At 43.3% G+C, this 9386-nt stretch overlaps 1 non-coding gene across 1 annotated transcript; it reads right to left on the reverse strand.

The window, feature by feature from the left end:
• Positions 1-1023: 1023 nt before the first annotated feature.
• Positions 1024-1098, reverse strand: Trnas-uga (transfer RNA serine (anticodon UGA)). Its single transcript has one exon. It is a non-coding gene; the product is annotated as a tRNA-Ser (tRNA).
• Positions 1099-9386: the final 8288 nt, after the last annotated feature.

Consider the following 9386-nt stretch of genomic DNA (forward strand, 5'->3'; position numbering starts at 1 on the left):
ACACACAAATCTCTATAGTTCTCTACATATGCAATAACGTCGAGTTATCAGAACTTCAAAAGGAGAGCTATTATTGAATTTTCATCAACGTTTCCGTTATCAGCACATCCAAAACACAAAGATTAGCTGTTTTCATACCAGTTATAGAATAAAAGTAAAATTTTATTGGCTAGTGTTACAGGATTTCCATCATCTTGTCCATTTCACTCAGTCAAGTGGCTTTTGTTGATAAGTGCACCCATGCTTCATTGGTGACAGAGACTGGAATTTGCATGTCAGTACTGTAACTGGGCGCCCCCTGTGTGGTGACAGATGGCCTTTTCAGATGAATCACATTTTATGCCCCATCAGCGTGAAACATCTGAAAGCAAACACCCTGCAACAGTAGTTGGACAAAGCTGATTCTGTTGCATTTTGTTTGTGTGGGTTGGATACATTCAGGGGCAAGTGTCCATTAAATGGCTAATTATCCCCCTCCTCTCACATGCTAATTGATTTATTGTTGTGTTAATTGATTTATGACCCTTGGAGATGATTTATGACCCACTGGGCATAATCTGTCCTTCTGAGGAGGTGTAAGTCAGATAGCTTAAAACACTCACCACATCCTTATGACTATTGTTCTTCATAATAAAACAAATTTCAGTGTTTGAGAATCAGTGTTTTGCAAATCAAGTAATTAAATGATCACCACAAATAGATTGTAGTGCTAAATATTTCTGAGGTCTTCTATACACTGGTTTTTGAGAAGACAAGCAACCTCCTCCACCACAAAGTTTCCACTAAACATCTCTGGCGAAACAAAAGTCACACTCACGATCACGAAGTGTGTGCTGTCTGCCAATGGTAGGAGTGCTGGTAGTCGCACCTACGCCAGGCAGGAGAGGACTAGAGACTCGCAGCCACATCGGCCACCCTGGCAGTTGCATACCCACCTCCTGGTATCCACTCACCAGCCGTATCAGAGGTTCACAGGGCGGAGAGACTGTCGCTATTATGAAACGGCCTGGCAGATTAAAACTGTGTGCCCGACCGAGACTCGAACTCGGGACCTTTGCCTTTCACGGGCAAGTGCTCTACCAACTGAGCTACCGAGGCACGACTCACACCCGGTAGACCGAGCGAGGTGGCGCAGTGGTAGCACACTGGACTCGCATTCGGGAGGACGACGGTTCAATCCCGTCTCCAGCCATCCTGATTTAGGTTTTCCGTGATTTCCCTAAATCGTTTCAGGCAAATGCCGGGATGGTTCCTTTGAAAGGGCACGGCCGATTTCCTTCCAAATCCTTCCCTAACCCGAGCTTGCGCTCTGTCTCTAATGACCTCGTTGTCGACGGGACGTTAAGCACTAACCACCAACCACACCCGGTACTCACAGCTTTACTTCTGCCAGTACCTCGTCTCCTACCTTCCAAACTTTACAGAAGCTCTCCTGCGAAACATCCCTCAGGCTGTGGCTAAGCCATGTCTCCGCAATATCCTTTCTTTCAGGAGTGCTAGTTCTGCAAGGTTCGCAGGAGAGCTTCTGTAAAGTTTGGAAGGTAGGAGACGAGGTACTGGCAGAAGTAAAGCTGTGAGTACCGGGCATGAGTCGTGCTTCGGTAGCTCAGTTGGTAGAGCACTTGCCCGTGAAAGGCAAAGGTCCCGAGTTCGAGTCTTGGTCGGGCACACAGTTTAATCTGCCAGGAAGTTTCATATCAGCGCACACTCCGCTGCAGAGTGAAAATCTCATTCTGGAAACATCCCTCAGGCTGTGGCTAAGCCATGTCTCAGCAATATCCTTTCTTTCAGGAGTGCTAGTTCTGCAAGGTTCGCAGGAGAGCTTCTGTAAAGTTTGGAAGGTAGGAGACGAGGTACTGGCAGAAGTAAAGCTGTGAGTACCGGGTGCGAGTCGTGCTTCGGTAGCTCAGTTGGTAGAGCACTTGCCCGCGAAAGGCAAAGGTCCCGAGTTCGAGTCTCGGTCGGGCACACAGTTTTAATCTGCCAGGAAGTTTCATATCAGCGCACACTCCGCTGCAGAGTGAAAATCTCATTCTGGAAACATCCCTCAGGCTGTGGCTAAGCCATGTCTCCGCAATATCCTTTCTTTCAGGAGTGCTAGTTCTGCAAGGTTCGCAGGAGAGCTTCTGTAAAGTTTGGAAGGTAGGAGACGAGGTACTGGCAGAAGTAAAGCTGTGAGTACCGGGCGTGAGTCGTGCTTCGGCAGCTCAGTTGGTAGGGCACTTGCCCGCGAAAGGCAAAGGTCCCGAGTTCGAGTCTCGGTCGGGCACACAGTTTTAATCTGCCAGGAAGTTTCATATCAGCGCACACTCCGCTGCAGAGTGAAAATCTCATTCTGTCACTATTATGCCCAACCATCAAGTAATCAAATTACATAGGGGAATAATCGTCCTGCACAAACACTCGCCATATTGAATCTTCTCAATTTTCCACTTAAAACACAACACACACCAGTATGCTATATCAGCATACTGGTTAGTTCACCATTCACCCCTTCTTTGTAGAAGGAGGAATCCAACTGAAATACACTTTCAAATGTGTGGTGGCTTTAGCAGTGTGGTAAATTTCTCAATTCATATCTGTCAAGGCTGAGGAATGTCTGCTACATAGTGATGATAATGTGATGGCACTTTGAATTCTCGGTAAAAATAGTAAGAAAGCATCTAAAAACCTGTGATCAAAATATATAAGATGTAAATGCCTGACGTTAAGATTGCTATTGTGGTGGAGCAGTTGTCTGGAATATCAGAGTAGCTATCAGTTAATACCATTATTTTTCCTACAGCTTATACTTATTTTCTTAGAGTTTTAAACATCTACTCACCACCTCATCGAAAATCCACCTTCCTGCCAATGACTGTATCACTGACTCTTCCTACTTCAATAGGAATGCGATAGGAAGATCCTTGACAATGGTCATATGTTTGAAGAAACTGTGAGAAGCTGTACCAGAAAATATAAATCTTAGACCTTTCAGGAGTAGCGGTTTTAGGGGTGTATTTAGGTCGGAAACTGCTCACTTTGTCTAAGTGGTTGTAACGTCACATGTGAATGGCACACTAGAAAATATGATAATTCGGTCTGCCATTGTAACAGCTGAACTGTTAAATTCCGCCTCATTTAAATGTGGTAGCAGGAAAGCAACTAAAGACCCATGATCAAACCACATAGGTTGCAAATGGCTGACATTTAAATGCTATTTTCATGGAGCAGCTGTCTGGAATTTCACAGTAGCTACCAGTTCTTACAGTGCTTATTTCTATAGCTTATGCTTATTTTCTTAGAATTTCATCACCTCATCAGAAATCTACCTTCCTGGCAGCCACTGTGTCGCAGACTCTTCCCTGTCTGTAGAAATGTGATCGAAAGACCTGTCCGCTAAAAAGAACCTGGTTTTTAAGCTCTGGTTTCAAACTATGGAAATGGACTGTTAAAGTCTGATACTGTCTAAAACCTAGCGATACAGAACTACCTTTCAAAAATCAGTATGGGATTTATATGGTGCAGAGGACTGTAGTTTTAGTGAAACATTTGTTAATTATGGAAGGGAGCATCCTACACAGCGTGACAGTACTTAAATAGCCCTGACATTCGTTTGGGATCTATGTTACGAGCATCTGATTCCAATGCGTGATAGGATCACTGGGTATTTTTTTCTTCATAGGAAAATTACATTTCGAAATTAGAATGGAGTCTATATGCACGTATATGACATGGAAAACTCTAGTTTTAATGGAACATTTGTTAATGGTGGGAGGATGTACCACACATAGCATCACTGCACTTAAATAGCCCTGACAGACCTTTGCAGATTAAGTTACACACATCTCATTTCATTGCACCTCTGATTACTGGGTATTTTTTTCTTCCTAAGGGGATCCAAATGCACTTACGTGGCACAGAGGACTGTAGTTTTACTAGCACATATGTTAATTGTGGGAGGGAACACCACACACAGTATTACTTTACGTAAGTATCCGTGACAAGCGTTTGGTAGCAATGTTAAAGACATCTGATTCCACTGTTTCGCTGGATGAGCTGTATTTTCATCGTAAGCAGATTATATTTTGAAATTAGGCGTCTGTATCCATGTATATGACATGGAAGACTCTAGTTTTTATGGAACATTTGTTAATGGTGGGAGGGAGTACCAAGCATAGCATCACTGTACTTAAATAGCACAGACTGACATTTGGAAACTATGCGACAGTGTTTCGCTAATAATTGTTTTTTGTACAATTAGAATTCCACATTGATTGCATGTAAAACCTGCTGGAGTACGTATACCATCTTGCAATGAACTTTCGTTGACCCTAGAATGGTTAAGTGACCAAAATCACAAACAGCACACCTCCATCTCAATGCTTCCACCATCATCAAGCAAAACAATACCACAGATCTACTCTGTCACCACTGCAGCATATATACCACTTCCTGCAGACCTTGTATGTTCATAGCATTTTGTTCCTTTAGAAATATGTTCAGTGATGATTCTTGAGCTGTTAATTTTAACATAGCAACACCAAGCATAATCAATATTGATGCAATAACATTGCTGTTGTTGAAGATAGGTATGCTGAGACAGAACATGTACTTACAAGTGAACCTCCCCATCGCACCCCCCTCAGATTTAGTTATAAGTTGGCACAGTGAATAGGCCTTGCAAAACTGAACACAGATAAATCTAGAAAACAAGAAGAAGTTGTATGGAACTACGAAAAAAATAAGCAAAATATACAAACTGAATAGTCCATGCGTAAGATATACAACATAAAGGTACTCGTACGAAGGAGCGCCGTGGTCTCAGGGTTAGCGTGCGCAGGTCCTTGGTTCAAATCTACCCTGGAGCGAAAATTTTAATTTTTTATTTTCAGTTTATGTGACAAAGTCTTGTGTTTTCATCACTGTTTTGGGAGTGATTATCACATCCACAAGAAAATCTAAATCTGGCAAGGTAGAAGAATCTTTTTACCCATTCGCCAAGTGTACAAGTTAGGTGGGTCGACAACATATTCCTGTCATGTGACGCACATGCCGTCACCAGTGTAGTATAAAATTTATCAGACGTGTTTTCCTGTGGAGGAATCGGTTGACCTATGACCTTGCGATCAAATGTTTTCGGTTCCCATTGGAGAGGCACGTCCTTTCGTCTACTAATCGCACGGTTTTGCGGTGCAGTCGGAAACCACAGACACTAAACTTATTACAGTGAACAGAGACGTCAATGAACGAACGGACAGATCATAACTTTGCGAAAATAAAATTTTTACTCAAGGGAACACTTGAACCAAGGACCCCACGTTCCGCATCTGCTTACGCTAACCACGGGACCACGGCGCTCGTGTACTCACACTCTCCTTGATTTTGCCTATCTTGCGCATGGACTACTCAGTTTTTATATTTTGATTATTTTTTTTTCATAGTTCCACACAACTTCTTCCTGTTTTCTCGATTAATCTGTGTTCAGTTTTTCAAGGCCTATCCACTGTGCCAACTTACAACAAAATCTGAGGGGGGTGCGATGGGGAGGTTCCCTTGTTAGCCGCCAGCTCCCCCTTGATGTATATGTCAGTTTGCTACACAGTTTCTGCCATTCTATTTGAATGAGCCCCACCTTTGCACCGCATTAAACATTCTCAATTCACTGTATCTTAGAGGACATGGTCAGCTGCTATCCCGACATTAACACTCATAGACCTGTGTGTGGTTAAATGAGCTGTACGGGTGAACAGTAACATCAGTTTGACAGCTCACACAACAAAATCGCTGTCTATCTACTCTGTGAGCCCACATCTGTTCGTACTATGCGACTGATCTAGGAAGCAAAAGCATCATGTGGATGCTGATAGGATCTTAATGGGAAAAAATGTCTGGGAAATACGAAATATTTCTCCTGGAAACATGTGGGGTGGATTAGGATATGTATTGAAACATGTAGACAATTTTTTATTCGCTCAGCGTGTGAGATTGGGCTAGATGAGTGATCAATAATATTGGTGCAATGTACCCTCCACCAGGCATTGTAGAGCCGCTTGTAGTGTACTTGTCATAGGTGCGGAATGTTCATAGGCAATGCAGTAGTTCGCAAACAGGTGAGAACACCTGTGGTGAAGATGGAAGTTAACCTGAATGTAACTAAATCTACTGAGCATTAATACGGGTAGAAATCCTGTCCACCGTCTTCAGAAGCGTTAATTGCCATAAAATGCCTAGCAGTAAGCATCTGGAGCGAGCTGAAGTAGAATGCATATATCGAGTTTGGATTCTTTTGCTAGAATCTTAAGGGACGCAATACAAACACGAAGAACAGACAAAACCATGAGGTAAAGCAGAAGAATATGTCAGGCCCAAGTTCATCTGCCTGAATGTTTAAGGGGATGTGATCCACTCACTAAGGAGTGACGGGGTAGGAGGTGAATGAGTGCAGATTCAGAAGACACATCGCGTAGAGTTTGTTGCACAATAGTTCGGATCGAGGTATAAGAGGTACTAAGATGACTGCTGTTGCCTGGAAGAAACATTGACGTTGATTTGGTCCTGCTTGTACTTGGCTCTCGATGTACAATAGTTGGGTAAGTGTACTAGTACTGTCCATGGTTTTCAATAAATAACGAGCACTATGCATATGCGAACTGCCCATGTGGATATACTCTGCTCTAGATGAATTACAGTATCATTGTTGGTCCACTATTGAACAACACTTGGGGCTAAAAGATGAGCAGTGCTGTGATTAAGTCCACAATCTCCCCCTAGACTGAAGTATGCATGGGGGCGTGCACTGATGTATATGATTCAATGGATACTGTATTGAAAGCTCTGTGATACTGTTTGAATTCGTATGATGTGGGAGAAAAAAGTTGATATATTTCTCGTGAAACACTGTGTTATCAACGAAGACTCAGACACAATTACACTGTCGCATTTCTAGTGTAGTAATCATAGGAATACGACAGAGGAGATTAGGATACATTCAAGGGGATATTAATGAGCGTATGGCATTGGTGGCCGGGAGATCCCTCGCGGGGCGGTTCGGCTGCCGCTCCACAAGTTCTTTAACGCCACTATGGCGACTTGCGAGTGAATGGGGATCAAATGATGATGAAAGACACACAACACCCAGTCATCTCGAGGCAGAGAAAATCCCTGATCCCGCCGGGAATCGAACCCGGGACCGCATACGTGGGAAGCGAGAACGCTACCGCAAAACCACGAGCCGCGGACAAGGGGATATTTGTAGACAATCATTCGATCTCCATGAACTGTAGGTGTTACGCTTCTAGATTTCTTAGTGCAGTCCATGTATATTCTTCATGGCTGTGAGTTTCGCCCTGTACGGCAGTGTGCTTTTTTCTCATTGTGATAGCTCTCTGCCTAGTCAGTGATGGGTAGAGGACTCGAGAGCATCCTAACTTATGGAATAGTGCTGTCAGAACGCGATGGGAGTTCAAGAGAATTAGCAGGGGTCTGTGACTCGACGGGGGACATCCCTTATCTATCGAAATCAGGTGGATTCAAATGCTATATATCGAAGACTGGAAGATTCGTGAGAATATAGCAAGTAAGCGAAACTCTGACTGTTGTGGGCAAACATCTTACAACCTTTCACATAAATCTCTTGAAGTGGCTGTGATGAGAAAGTTAGCTGGACTAATAGGAAAATTTCCACTGGGAGACAATCAGCAGTAGAAGTCCCACCTTTTGTTTTCTCGACAAAGACGAGGCAACATTCCTCAGTGAGTTTTGTGTGCCTATAAATGGATGGACTGACATCTTATTAGCTAGAATAAATTTACGTCTACATCTGTCACACTCTTCGTAAGCCATCGTTCAATGCGTGGCGGAGGCTTCCCTGTACCACTACTAATCATTTCCTTTCCTATTCCACCTGCAAACAGAGCGAGGAGGAAAAAGTCTGTGTATATGCCTCCGTATTAGCGTTAATTTCTCGTCTCTGGTTGTCATAGTTCTTAAGCGAAATGTATGTTGGCAACAATAGACTCCTTCTGCAGTCACCTTCTCTACAGTGTTTCTCAAAAAGAACAGTGCCTTCCCTCTAGGGATTCCCATTTGAGTTTTGAAGCATCCACCCACCAGTTTGGCGAAAGCCAATAGGAACGCTTCTATAGGTCTGTATTCTAAGGGAAATCCAGGTGTGCAGGCTCATGCACGTTTGGAATGGTGTGGTCAGCGGACAGGTATTTTGCTATTGTTCAATGGGTTACCTTTCCAGCATATTTCGAAAATACGTTTCAGAACATTTCGGTTTGTAGGTGGGATGAGAGGAAGTATATTGCTCAGTGTCTTGGTATTTAGCGAAGTGACATTTGTGCACCCAGTCCTTCTGCGGACAGGACAACTTTTGTGAGCCTGGAATCATTAACAGCTATTCAGCATGGCAGGTGCTGGCTTGTCGGCCAGGGATTGGTGCAGCCATAATGTGCGCGTGGAGGTTTGTGGCCAGGTGGCGGCAGAGGCAACGGCAGCTGTTCTCTTGTGAGAGGGTGTGGCCGGTGGGTATGGGAGTGGAGGCATCACAGGGGTGGAGAAGGGAGTGAATCATCATCCTGCCCTTACAGATCCAGCACGGTTAGCTCGGGAGCAGTATACTGGAATTCTAGGTGACTTACATCCACAAGGATGGTAAGGCAAGTGACAGACAGAGCGTAATTAGCATTGGATATCTTCAGCTATTTGACAATGGTTGCTACCCATTTTTGTATTGGTGGAAGTGACTGCTTATCTTGTGCGAAACCCTTGGAGACGTCACAGAAGATTCTGTAGTGGTTATCTGGCGAGTGTTATCTGACTCCAGAAAAAAATTATTCACATCGCAAAGGGGCTCTGATGATCAATTCAGTTAATTAGTAAATTAATTTGATATCAAGGATTGTCACCAAAAAATTGGAAACGAGGGAGAGAGTACACAGATATGATTCACGAGTTGGAACTGTAAGCAGGCGAGATCTTTTAATGAAATTTCAATCTCTCACCTAGACAGAGAGAGATGGCCATCGTAATAAGTCAGCTATATTACCGAATTTATAAAGTGATATTTAGTATTAACCTGATATTTACAACTCTTCTGTGCCGCTATGTGCCACCCTTAAGAGACTTTGTAGGTGATGAGGCATCTGACTACCTTGAGACAGTTCGAAAGTGAGGAGACACCCTGTGACAGAATAGAGGATTCTATCAGCACTCTGTCATGAGCCAAAAATGAGTTTAATATTCTAGTTCTGTGATGCTGGTCGTAACAGATACTAAGCTAATAAGAAGAATTTTTTACCTGATGAGAGAATACTGAGAGGAAATATAGTCTGTGCTATACTGTTGTACATGATCTTAAAACAGGTAATGATACTTTAGCAATGTGCAAATATAAGTAT

This window comes from Schistocerca nitens, chromosome 6 (assembly GCF_023898315.1).
Source record: "Schistocerca nitens isolate TAMUIC-IGC-003100 chromosome 6, iqSchNite1.1, whole genome shotgun sequence".
In the NCBI taxonomy this organism is placed as follows: Eukaryota; Metazoa; Arthropoda; class Insecta; order Orthoptera; family Acrididae; genus Schistocerca; species Schistocerca nitens.